Source organism: Schistocerca gregaria, chromosome 1, assembly GCF_023897955.1.
Source record: "Schistocerca gregaria isolate iqSchGreg1 chromosome 1, iqSchGreg1.2, whole genome shotgun sequence".
NCBI classification, from domain to species: Eukaryota; Metazoa; Arthropoda; class Insecta; order Orthoptera; family Acrididae; genus Schistocerca; species Schistocerca gregaria.
Window position 1 is genome coordinate 283,578,147 of NC_064920.1, and position 14,270 is coordinate 283,592,416.

Below are 14,270 nucleotides of genomic sequence, written 5' to 3' on the forward strand. Positions count from 1 at the left end.
GGGAGCTGTTCATACAGTTGGTTGTGTTTGAACACCATGAAACTGTCCAGGAAAGGGTGGACCTCATCATGTGTGATCTATCATGCCGCTGTCCGATACATATGAAGTCTTTCAGTCCTCTCAGGAAGCGACCTGTACCTTGGTGGACAGAAGAGTGCCATTCAGATATCTGGGCCTGGCATTCGGTTCTTCGACGATTTATTATCAGCATACAGCAGACACCCTCACAGTCTTTTGAGTCACAAGAGCCAAGGCTCAACGCATCATTAATGAGAATGAAAGAAAGGCCATGGCATACGTTCCAGGACACCATAAACCTTTCCACATGTTTTACAAAACTATGGGAAGACATCCAGAGGACTGTGAAACTCTAGATAGGGGAAATTGGACTTCAGATCCATCTGCTCTGAGGCTGACAACTCTCCTTTCTCTATGAATCTGCACCAAGTCACGACAAAACCCGGTACTGAATGCTTTGACGTTTCCAAGCAACATCAAAGAAAATCCTCCTTTAATGTTGTAGTCTTCTGTGGCAAACAAGCGACTTTCCCAGCAAGTATAGGGGGGCAACTGGGATACCTCTCCTGACCCCTCCCCCCCCCCCCCCCCGACCCATGGGTCCGGAAGTTAAAACTGGCTAGATGTATTCCAGCCTGTCGTAACAGGCGATGAGCCATGGCCGGCTCATGCTATGCGTTGGATTAACCCTTGGTTGCTATTCTGTGTTAGCCTCCTGTGGTTATCACGATTGTGCTGTTATCCCCTCTTTCCACGAGTGGCAGCGGTGGTGTGCATCGATATCCGCACCTAGCAGAAAGCAGTCTGTTGCATATAGTTTCTGGCTGGGCTGTGTGTTGGCAGTTGGTCGGTTGGCGTGGAGCAGCGAGGAAATTTCAGCAGCACACAATTTAGCTGGGCCTGCTGGCGGCCTCTGTTTGATGTTGGAGTGTGTGGTGATGCACTCATTGGTACAAGGTTCGTGGCTCACTGGCCATGGACAAGAAAGTTGAGTTTTCACTTAATCTCCCAGCAAGACATGACTGTTCACATTGTGTCGTTTGGAGTTCGTTGTCAGTTGTTGGGATATTCCTGTGAGCAACAACATGTGTTTTCAAGTTGGCAAATTTTAGATACCTCCGGTGGAATTTAGCTGTACTTTGTTATTTGAACTGAAGTACACCAGCGGAATCTTCTGCCTTGTGGCCTTTAATGTTCCAGTTACCTACCCTGGCTGTAGATGTAAATTGAGGCAGTGTATTTTCCTCACAGTGTAGCCGCTGTCCAGCACGGTGTGTACTTTGACAGCTCAATGTATAATTACTTATGGGCTCCAATCTCTTCTACGTTGTTCCATTGAACTCCCTGTTGTGTGCTGGTCGGGTTATGTGGAGGTTAGCCTTTCGTTGGGTCCATTGACTGTCTGAATGGTTGGGATGACTGCCTGTCTCACCTAAGCGAGCGTTGGTGTTTGAATCCCAGGCCGACCCTCAGAACTTCTGAGCTCCCTTGGGTGTACTGCCTTTCCTTGTTTGTTCATGTTGTTTGTATTTGTCTGGCTTCTAGCCGATTTTTTGATTAAGGTTGTTTTGCCCTTAAGGCGTCAGATGGTTTGGGCCCTCAGCCTAATTTAAGAACTGTTTTACGAAAAGCCTTTGGCATTTTTTTAATCAATGTTTTGAGTGTTAAGTTTTGGGCTGATTTTGAGTTTAAGTTGTTTGCTCTTAATATGTCAGATTCTTTAGCCCTTCATCGTAATTAAGGATCTGTTTTAAGATAAGGCTTTGCCTTTTATATGTCTGATTTTGGTTGAGCTTTAAGTTATTGGCTTTCAGGCGTTTTAAGATACAGTGGTATTGCTCTTTAGGCATTTGTATGGCGTATTCAGCTGCTAATAAAGTTCCAAAACTAAAGCTGTTTTTTTTATTTTTCTTTGCTCTTGTAATGTTTGATCAAATAAAAGGTTATATGTTTGAGTGAAACTGACAGCCGCTTATTTTGGCCGCTTTCTGTAACTTAAACTACCTGCGCTGTACTTTGGGTTTAGCATGGCGTTTCTGGTTACTAAAAGGAGTCTAGAACTTTCGACCTTTCCTTAATGGGCCCCACAAGGGATTCACCTGCATTCTTCAAAACCTTTTGGAAGAACGAACCAATAAGGGAACGCTCCTTATATAGTGCATAGTGTCCATCGTGCGCTGAGGTCCTTAGCATCCTTTATCAACATAGATCTGCCATTCCGCTCATTTCCAGCCGTTCATCGAGGACACATTCCTAGGGGCACTTCCCTCCATCCTCTGTGCTGTGTCATTTTTTTGCGCTGACGATGATAATGGACTTGTTTGACCTGATATCCAGCATGGTAGTCCGTCTGTTGTGATGGGGTCACCATATTACTTCTTGGTTGTAGCCCCCTGACGCCCCAGGGATCTCTCTGCCGATGCCTGCACCGCTTGCTCACCACATATGCCAAGAAGTAGATGCCTGTAAGCATCAGGAGTTCTGGCAATGGTCAAACTGTCAGGTGGCCTTGACTGACGCTTTTTGACGTTCACTGGAACGGACCCTGGTTCTAGGGGGTTGCGTCCTTGCGTCAGGGTAGATGACCCACCTTGAAGCACACTATGGCATCCCTTGCTGGTGGTGAAGCACCAGCAGTCTCTAAGTGCTCAAGCTCTTAATTCAGTGCAAGGCAGTATGACCCCAAATCGTTCCCCTCCCTGTCCACAAAAACATGTGAGGAGCGCAAAACTAAAGATAGAAGCCAACCATATTCACAAAAAATACACTCCTGGAAATTGAAATAAGAACACCGTGAATTCATTGTCCCAGGAAGGGGAAACTTTATTGACACATTCCTGGGGTCAGATACACCAAATGATCACACCACAGGCACATAGACACAGGCAACAGAGCATGCACAATGTCGGCACTAGTACAGTGTATATCCGCCTTTCGCAGCAATGCAGGCTGCTATTCTCCCATGGAGACGATCGTAGAGATGCTGGATGTAGTCCTGTGGAACGGCTTGCCATGCCATTTCCACCTGGCGCCTCAGTTGGACCAGCGTTCGTGCTGGACGTGCAGACCGCGTGAGACGACGGTTCATCCAGTCCCAAACATGCTCAATGGGGGACAGATCCGGGGAGATCTTGCTGGCCAGGGTAGTTGACTTACACCTTCTAGAGCACGTTGGGTGGCACGGGATACATGCGGATGTGCATTGTCCTGTTGGAACAGCAAGTTCCCTTGCCGGTCTAGGAATGGTAGAACGATGGGTTCGATGGCGGTTTGGATGTACCGTGCACTATTCAGTGTCCCCTCGACGATCACCAGAGGTATACGGCCAGTGTTGGCCCTTTGTGCCTCGGTCGTATGCAGTCCTGATTGTGGCGCTCACCTGAACGGCGCCAAACACGCATACGACCATCATTGGCACCAAGGCAGAAGCGACTCTCATCGCTGAAGACGACACGTCTCCATTCGTCCCTCCATTCACGCCTGTCGCGACACCACTGGAGGCGGGCTGCACGATGTTGGGGCGTGAGCGGAAGACAGCGTAACGGTGTGCGGGACCGTAGCCCAGCTTCATGGAGACGGTTGCGGATGGTCCTCGCCCATACCCCAGGAGCAACAGTGTCCCTAATTTGCTGGGAAATGGCGGTGCGGTCCGCTACAGCACTGCGTAGGATCCTACGGTCTTGGCGTGCATCCGTGCGTCGCTGCGGTCCGGTCCCAGGTCGACGGGCACGTGCACCTTCCGCCGACCACTGGCGACAACATCGATTTACTGTAGAGACCTCACGCCCCACGTGTTGAGCAATTCAGCGGTACGTCCACCCGGCCACCTTACGCCCTCGCTCAAAGTCCGTCAACTGCACATACGGTTCACGTCCACGCTGTCGCGGCATTCTACCAGTGTTAAAGACTGCGATGGAGCTCCGTATGCCACGGCAAACTGGCTGATACTGATGGCGGCGGTGCACAAATGCTGCGCAGCTAGCGCCATTCGACGGCGAACACCGCGGTTCCTGGTGTGTCCGCTGTGCCGTGCGTGTGATCAGTGCTTGTACAACCCTCTCGCAGTGTCCGGAGCAAGTATGGTGGGTCTGACACACCGGTGTCAATGTGTTCTTTTTTACATTTCCAGGAGTGTACCTAGTGTATATGGGGGTGATGGGGAATCTTTCCTGTCGACGAAGCCTCAGCTCTCTGTGGAGCATTTAGAGGACAAGTTTGCCGGGTGAAGGGATTGCCCAAAATGCGAAGTGGGTCCGTTCTAATCGAAACAGCATCTTCTGACTTGTCGTGGGCATTATCTGCCTGTGACAAGCTGTGGGATGTTTCTCTTTATATCCCACGTCATAAGCGGTTAACTATGGGCAGTGTATTATACTCCACTGGGAAATTCTTCTGCAGTCCGATGACAAGTTGCGCGCCAACTAATGCAAGGTTGGGAATGTCCTGTTGGACTGTTTTAAGCAGGAGAATGGTGTCTTTCAAGGGAGTGCTTTAAGTGTCACGACTTTCGCCATGACAATCATCAGTATTACATCCACAGTGCGACATCCAGGCTTGGCAACCCCAGGGTTCCTGAGCTGGGGGCTGGTAAGCGCTTCCAGTCTCCTGTAACTGCAAGCTTTAGGCAAGCTTCAACGACCACTGTATGGTGTGGCAGTGGAACCTTGTGTGTCACAGGGAATGGAGATTCTAACTTGAATGCCCATACCACAAGGATGGTAAAAACCTCTATAAAAAAAATTTCAGCCTCAAAGTGTTCTGTGTGCTGATGAGAATCCTGGTTGTTAAAGTGAAACAATCGTTAGCAGGCAACTTCTGGGAAATCTGCCGCATCTCATATGAGTAAGGATTACCTACGCATGCTGGGCTCTGTCAAGATGGACTTTTACTTCCCTAGCTTCTCGTGGTGCTGAGGTGGATCCTTCAAAATCTTCTCTTCTTCCCAAAACCAGATAAAACAAGAAGGCTACTGTAACCAGTCCTCCAGAGTAACAGAATGCATGCTGGTCGCCAGTATATGTTTCTCAATATTAAACGGAAAGTGCAGAGTTTAGAAGGTTTCACCGTTTTACATAAAAAAGGGTTAGAGGCAATCGCTGAAGCCTTAAAATTTGTCAAGCGCTTGCGAAATGGGACTCTGTTGCTAAAAACGTCCAATTACCAATAAGTCAAGGACATTCAAAAAGCTCAGTGCCACGTGGAATATTAAATACGAATTGAACTGGACAACACCTTAAAATATGGCAAAGGTGTTGTTACATGCAGAGACCTGGTTGATATTTCCCAAAAACAACTGAAAGCTGAGAGGTCTTAGGAATATATCGTTGATGTACAGAACGCAATGAAATGGGTGGATGGTGACGTCATGAAGTCTGACTCATTTATACTGACTTTTGCACCACGTCGCTTCCAGAGCACGTTATGGCTGGTATCCTCCAGCCTCATTTCCGTACCCCAATGTGTCATTTTACACACTATCTCCTTGCACACACCTCCTCAGGTTGTAAGTGGACAGCCGCTTGTGGCAAATGTGGTAAGGCCACCCGTAAAATTGTCGGTTGTGCTTGTCTTTAAAGCTTCTGTCGTGATCACCCTGTCTGGAGTAGGGACTGCAGTGTCTTCTTTGAAGAAAGGAAGGTACGGGAAATCAAAACAACTAGACCTATTTCATATGAAGATGCCAAAAAATCTATGACATGCAGCCCCCGACGTTTTCTATCTCCTTTTTGTCTGCTCTTAAGCAACCAATTTCTGAAGACTGATGGTGCTGCAGAAACAAAGGTTCCTAGTGTCAGCACTAGCACCTATGTTTGCCAGAGCACTTGTGCTGCTGGAATTACTTCAAAGCCCAGTCCTAGCACAGCAGAAAAATCTGTTGTTGCCAACATTGTGGAGCTCCCTGCACCTCCAAAGTTTCAGTCAGGGCCACCATCCAGCCGTATCATGACGACTGACGTGGTATTGGCTCTGAAGCCTACCCAGAGCAAAAATTGAAAGGCCAAGAGTCCACTCCCAGAGGAGACTGGATGTAAACAGTTGGACGATGTGGACATCATACTATTTGACGTCTCTCTTGATTCTGTGGTAGAGGTAATGGTGCTTGATGTCAGACTTGGGCAACCATCTCGCCCCACGATTGAGGCTCTGCCCATTACATGCTCCCAGATATAAAGACAGGGTTAAGTGCAATCCCCATGATAGATAGGTTCCACATTACAGTGGAACATTAATGGGTTAAGGACACATGCAGAGGAACTGAAACTGAAAAGAGAGCAACGCCCTATGTGCCTGTGTTGACAAGACTCACACAGGTGATGCATCATGCCACTGGCATATCCATCCCAAAAACCTCGGGTTAGCTTCAAAGGCGACTGTACCTTGTTAGATAGATGAGAGCCGTTCAGACATTCGGAACAGGCGGGTGGCTCTTCGACTATTTAACAGCCGCCCTACGGTAGACAACCTTGTAGTCTTTGGAGACACGTGAGCAAATGCCTGACATCCGTTGAAAGAGAGCAAGAAGAGATCATAGCAAGCGTTCCTCGAATACACCAACCGTTCTACGAAAGTATGGGAAGCCATCAGGAGGATTTCTGGTAATCGCAGTATTTCACCAATACTAGAAGTGCTCACAGGAGGCTGCCTCCAAACAGCGCCTGCAGACATCACTCAGATGCTGGTGGAGAACTTTGCACTCTGTGCTACAAATGCCAGTCAGTATCCAGCGTGTCGTTTCTACCATGCAACTGCAGAGAGGAGAAAATTGGACTTAAGTTCCATGATTCCGAAACTTGCAACTACCCTTTCTCCATTTAGGAGCCCTGTCTGAAACTCATGACTCCACACCCAGTCACGACCAGATCCGGTAGTGCATGCCTAGACTTTTGCCAGCAAAGTCGAAATAAACCCTCCTTGAATGATTTAATCTTACACTACTGGCCATTAAAATTGCTACAACAAGAAGAAATGCTGATGATAAACGGGTATCAATTGGACAAATGTATTATACTAGAACTGACATGTAATTACATTTTCACTCAATTTGGGTGCATAGATACTGAGAAATCAGTACCCAGAACAACCACCTCTGGCCGTAATAACGGCCTTGATACGCCTAGGTTTTGAGTCTAACAGAGCTTGGATAGCGCGTTCAGGTACAGCCCAAGTTCATCAAGAGTAGTGATTGGCGTATTGTGACTAGCCAGTTGCTCGGCCACCATTGACCAGACGTTTTCAGTTGGTGAGAGATCTGTAGAATGTGCTGGCCAGGGAAGCAGTCGAACATTTACTGTATCCAAAAAGGCCCGTACAGAACCTGCAACATGCGGTCGTGCATTATCCTGCTGAAATGTAGGGTTTCGCAGGGATCGAATGAAGGGTAGAGCCAAGGGTAGTAAAACATCTGAAATGTAACGTCCACTGTTCAAAATGCCGTCAATGCGAATAAGAGGTGACCGAGACGTGTAACCAATGTCACCCCGTACCATCACGTCGGGTGATAACGCTAATATGGCGATGACGAGTACACGCTTCCAATGTGCGTTCACCGCGATGTCGCCAAACACGGATGCAACCATCATGATACCGTAAACAGAACCTGGATTCATCCGAAAGAATGACGTTTTGCACCAAGGTTCGTCGTTGAGTACACCATCGCAGGCGCTCCTCTCTGTGATGCAGCGTCAAGGGTAACCGCAGCCATGGTCTCCGAGTCCGAGCTGATAGTCCGTGCCGCTGCAAACGTCGTCGAACTGTTCGTCCAGGTGGTTGTCGTCTTGCAAACGTCCCCATTTGTTGACTCAGGGATCGAGACATGGCTGCGCGATATGTTACAGCCATTGGGATAAGATGCCTGTCATCGCGACTGCTAGTGATACGAGGCCGTTGGGATCCAGCACGGCGTTCCGTATTACCCTCCCGAAACCACCGGTTCCATATTCTGCTAACAGTGATTAGATCTCGACCAACGCGGGCAACAATGTCGCGATACGATAAACCGCATTCGCGACCTTTATCAAAGTCGGAAACGTGATGGTGCGCATTTCTCTTCCTTACACGAGGCACACAACAACATATTCACCAGGCAACGCCGGTCAACTCCTGTTTGTTTATGCGAAATCTGTTGGAAACTTTCCTCATGTCAGCGCGTTGTAGATGTTGCCATCGGCGCCAAACTTATGTGAATGCTCTGAAAAGCTAATCATTTGCATATCACAGCATCTTCTTCCTGTCAGTTAAATTTCGCGTCTGTAGCACGTCATATTCGTGGTTTAGGAATTTTAATGGCCAGTAGTGTATATGGTAAACGGGTAACCTTCCCATCTCGTGGAGAGACGCAATTTCGATACCTCTCCTCAACCGAAGAGAGTACCACACATGTCTCTGTAGTTATCGGAGTATCACCGTAACGAACTGTGTAGCAAAGTCCCTGCACCGTCGTCTTGTGTGGCTGTTAGAGATCAGCCAACTCCTTAGTCGCCCTGAGTGTAGATTCCGAAGATTTCGGTCGACAGTCGAGAACCTGACCTTAATAGAAGGCGGTTATTCAGGAGACTTTCCTATCCAGACATCACTGCATTGTAATATTCTTCGATATCAGTAAGCCATGCGATACTATTAGTCGACACTGTACTCTCGCTCTACTGTATAAATGAGCGATTCTAGGCGCTTAAGTCTGGAACCACGAAGCTACTACTTTTGCAGGTTCGAATCCTGCCTCAGGCATGGATGTGTGTGATGTCTTTAGGTTAGATAGGTTTAAGTAGTTCTGCGTCTAGGGGACTGATGACCTCAGATGTTAAGTCCCATAGTGCTCAGTGTCATTTGAGCCAACTGCATAAATGGGGAATGGGGCTTTTGTGGCCATCTCCCAATCTTCATTCGGTAGTTTGTGTCTCAGCGCTATCTTAGGACCCGAGCTGTTGAATAGCTGTCAGATCGTTTTCCTCAGGACAGTGTTTTAAGTTTTACCCTCTTAGCGGTAGCCTCAACACTGTCACATCTATTGGAAAGAGACCAGTACGGTTCTTCTTATTTGTGGAAGACTTCGCTGTTTTATGTTCCTCTGCCAGTGTTGCATCAGCGAGCCATCAGTTGCAACTTACAGTGTGGAGGACTGAGAAGTCGGCTGCAAAGAAGGGTTTTCAGTTTTCTGCAGATAATTTGTTGTGTTCATTTCAATAGTTCACGTCGTATATTTAATTTATCTGCCTTGCATATGGGGGACACCATCCTAAATTTTAGAGACTCAGTGTGGTTTATAACTCTCATTTTTGACTTCCAATTGTCGTGGTTCTCACACCTGAGTGACCTGAGGTCCAGAACCCTGAGTACACTGAATATCTTAAAGTGGCTTAGCCACAGGTCTTGGGACGCAGACAGGGTACGTCTTCTCCAGTTTTATAGGGTCTTTCGAGCGTTCATGGCTGGACTACAGGAGGATGGTATATGGATCAACGAGTGCTTCCTATATGAAGCTCACTGAGGCTGTCCCTCTTGAGGGTTCTGACTGCCACAGGGGTTTATGGGACCAGTCCCCTACTCACCCTATGTGCCACTTACCATTCGGCGGCAGCTCCTTCAGGTTCGTCAGGCGTGTAGGTCACTTCCGTCCTCGACTTCACCCGCACACCATACTGTCACTCACCCACCTCTGGAACGCCTTTTCTTGCAACCGTCCTCAAGCCACAAAGAAGTTTGGGATCTGCGTACAACGTGTGCTGGAGACCCTCAGTGTGGAGGCATTATGGCCCCAAACCCAGGCTCTCAAGTGTCTACCATCCTGGTTGCCCGAGATGCCCAGGGTGATTTTAGATCTATTGCAGTAAAAGAGCTCTACAACTATGTAGCTGTTTTTAAGAATGGGCCGAAACAGGGTCAATCTGTTGGTTGCTCTTTTGTTTTCTTAGATCTTGTACCTTATGTCCGACTGCCTCAAGCGTTTACTGTCTCTGATGCAGTACTGTTAGTGATCTTGCAGCCACTGTAGCATATAATACGTTCTTCCAGTGCTAAAGTTCTTGTGTGTTCCGATTCTCTAAATGACTTTCACTCGTTGAATCGTTTGTACCCAGCAGATATAAAAGTCTGTTGAGCTCAACAGTCTTCAATCGGTGGGAGGATGAATGGCTGGACGTTACCTACAGTAAACTAACCGACAGTAAGCTACATTCAGTATATCCCACAACGCGGGTGTAGTGTACTTCTTCAAGCAGCGCAGACAGGACGACGTTATCGTCACTCGTCCTTGTATGGACCACATCGCTATGACGCATGGTTCTTGCTCTGGCGAGAGGACCCTCCAATGTGTGCTGCTTGTGGCGTAAAGGTCACTGTGCACCCCGTTTTATTGGACTGCGTTTTATCTTCTACCAGCGGCCGTGGGTGATTTGCCAGCGGGCCTGCAATCTCGTTTAGCTAATACTCAAACTAATTTGGTTAGACTTTTAATGTTTTGTGAATTGTCCAACGATTTTACCAAGATTTTTGGAGAGGGTTTTAAGTCGTACACGGGGTTACTGGCTCTCCCAAATTTTACGTAAGTGGTGAGACAGTGACAGTTTCCTGTGGCATTCTTTTAGCTCCTTTGTTGTTTTAGTTATGTTTTAGTCTCTTGTATAGCATCTTTAGGCTTTTCCCGCTGCCTTTGCGTGTATGACCCAATTTTACTAATTTTGTCCACATTCATTTCCTTTAATATATCTAAGGGCGCTGATAACGTCGGGAGCTGCGAGCCCGTAAGCATCAACACACACACACACACACACACACACACACACACACACACACACACACATACATACACATACAAGCACAGACATACACATCGGGCGGTTGGAGGAATAGACTTGCACCACAGGTTTAAAAATCTCTTCAGAACAAAAACAGTTTGAGTTGATATTAGTCATTCCCGCTCTCTGTTTAATTTACCCGTTTTAAAGCTGGGGGAGACTATTCTCACTTTTAAGGTGAAGTATCTGAGTCTTACCTTTGATGAGAAGTTAACGTGGTTTCCACACCTTAAAGAACTTAAACTGAGATGTCTCAAGGCCTTAAACATCCTTAAATGTGTTAGTCAAAGGTCTTGGGGAGCCGAAAGGGCACGTCTGCTCCAATTTTACAATGTCTTCGTGCGACCCCGGCTTGAATATAGATGACTGATTTAAGGTCTTCACACCTTAAAATGCTGAGCGCAACTCACCACGAGGGTATTACGCTGTCTAAGGGGGACCATCGCACTAACCCTGCTGTCTACTTGTGTGCGGAGGCTGGTGGGCCTTCGCTTCCTATTCGATGTCTTCTTCTCGTAGTACGCCAAGCATGTAGGGCGTTGCCCGCTCGTACATCTCCAGCATCCACGTACATCGTTTAAGCTGCCACTGGAACGGTTACCATTTTGGATCCGTGCAAGAGAGAGCCTTGAGTTATTACAGATAGGGGGCACGTAAGTTGTCCCTTTGCTTCTGCTAACGTTTATTGTTGCACATTTCGACCAGTCGACGCGGCAATTAGGAAAGAGAAAGCTTTCCGACAAATCGCGTAATAAATTTAGCCGTAAAGCTGCGGTGCAGTTAAGATACGGAAGAAAGTTACAAAAATATGGCACCGAACTGGCTTTAACAATAATTTCAGAGGCACAAACGGCCTGTCCCTTGTGGCCTACGTAAAGAAAAGTCGGGGGAAAAATACATTTATTTTATCTTTAAAGAAATAGACTGAACCGGTCTTCGTGAAAAGAAAATAGTTACAGATTGCTGGTGGTGGCTAACCATGACCTAATAACAAAATTAAATATGATGCCCACAAAAGTAAGTAGATAAGTGCATTCACATACGTCAGTTATTATGTAGCGTCGTTTCGTATATCGGCGCGACAGTGTTGTGGAATCGTTGGATCGTCAATGAAAAACAGTGTCGATACGTTTTTATGTGGTCTTTATTCAGCATTTTGCACACAACACATTCTCATACGTCTTTACAATTCGACTCACAGATAACGAAAGGCAATTCTTCGTCGAGAAAAAAACTGAAGGTGAAGCAGTTCTTAATTTTCCGCGTTCTTCCTTCCTACAGCTTACATACGTCTTTGAAAATAAATCTGTTTGAAAATTATTATAGTATTTACGGAAAAGAGGAAACATAATAAATAAAATAAAAGGACTATTAATTACATAGTTCTTCTTCAGGCATTGAGGTCCAAAGTCAGGGCTGGATTAGGGCACCTTCCTGGATACTACCTACGTCCAGATTGCTTTTAAAACTGACTGCTTACAGGAATCATTGCAGCCTAGACTATGTTTTTGCAGTTAAATTTAATGGAGTTCTACGTAGCAACACAGACTTTATTACTCTCTACTCGGATTGTTCTAAGCAGGGAGATTTTTTCAGTTGTTCTGTGGTGTTTACCTACATTATCTTCAGGGTAGGCCTCCCAGAGCAGTTTTCATTTTATCCTGAGGGCTATGTAGGAGATCAGACCACGTTGTGACAAAAAATATATCATCTACTCCGATTCTCAAGCTGCCCTTCTCGTTATTGGACAGATGTAGGCAGCAGATTGGATGGTGCTACAGGTGCAGGACGCTCTCTTTCTCCTGCAAAGGCGAAACAAGCCCATCATTTTTTGCTTGGTTTGAGGGCACATAGGCATCCAGGGAAACGAACTCTGATGCGGCTGCCAAGGAGGCGTGCTATCTTACTCTTCCTGTTTGCTGTTCACTCCCTCTGCGAGCTGTGATCAGGAAGGCCATATGTTCGTGGGAGGCTCAGTGGCATAAAGACTTCAGTGCTCTCATGGATCACCTTCTTCTGCTAGCGACACTATGAACAAGTAGCCTTTACTGAGCTAAGAGCTGGACGTTGCCCATTGACACACAGACATAGCTTTCCCTTACGTTAGGAGAAGCTACCAGTACGTCAGCGATGCGGGACATAGATGTCAGTACGACATATTTTAACTGAGTATGTTTTATATGACGACCAGAGGGTTGAACCGGGTCTCGCATAGCATCTTACCTCTATTTTAACAGATAAGGAGACGAGTGTTGTTCGCGTTACAAGATTCTGTGTGGTGTCTGGAATTATTCCCAAAATATTGGGTGTGAGATCTTATTTTCTCACAGAGTGGGTGCTTCATGTATTACTTCTAAATCCTCATCCAGCCATGGTTACCTATCGTTTTTTTTAATAATGTCTTTCCAGGTATTTTATCCACGATTGTACTTATTTACTCTGCTGTGTCTCTTTGGGATTTTATTGCTCGCTTTTACTTCCTTGAGGTTGTTTTACGATTCTTGGGGTGGGATGCTACTTACTTTACCAGTTATTGATCATTTTACCTTGTTTTTCACAATTTTTCTCGGTATATCGTTACTGCAAGGGCGTTGATTACCTTTCTGTTTAGTGCCCTCCGCAATAAAGCATTATCATCATCACACTAACTTAGAGCAACGAAGTGTTCATATCGTCCAGCGCGTCCATCGAGGTCCGAAAGATAATCGGGTGACCACTGGTGACGTCATATTGGCCATTGAGAGTGAAGCATTGCTCTTGAAGGTCAAGGTGATGGTGTACCGATGTGATATTATGCCAAATTTTCCTTCCTCAGTCCGGTGCTTTAGGTGCTGTTATTTCGGGCATATGTCTTCAAGCTGCGCTTACGGCGTCAGATGTCGATATATAGGACGTCCATCACATCCCTGTACTGCATGTACTCTGCTTCCCACCTGTGTCAACCGCAGGGAGTACCATTCCTCTTGCACACGCCAGGCTGCAGGATTCTTCAGAAAGAAACGAAAATCATATAGTACAACACCCTGGACCGACTGACCTGCACAGAGGCTAAGAGGAAATTTGAAAGGTTGAACGTTGTGCGCATGACATCGTCTTATACCGCAGCTACCACAACAGTTACAGCTCGTAAGTCCAGCCATTTATACACTCCTGGAAATGGAAAAAAGAACACATTGACACCGGTGTGTCAGACCCACCATACTTGCTCTGGACACTGCGAGAGGGCTGTACAAGCAATGATCACACGCATGGCACACCGGACACACCAGGAACCGCGGTGTTGGCCGTCGAATGGCGCTAGCTGCGCAGCATTTGTGCACCGCCGCCGTCAGTGTCAGCCAGTTTGCCGTGGCATACGGAACTCCATCGCAGTCTTTAACACTGGTAGCATGCCGCGACAGCGTAGACGTGAACCGTATGTGCAGTTGACGGACATTGAGCGAGGGCGTATAATGGGCATGC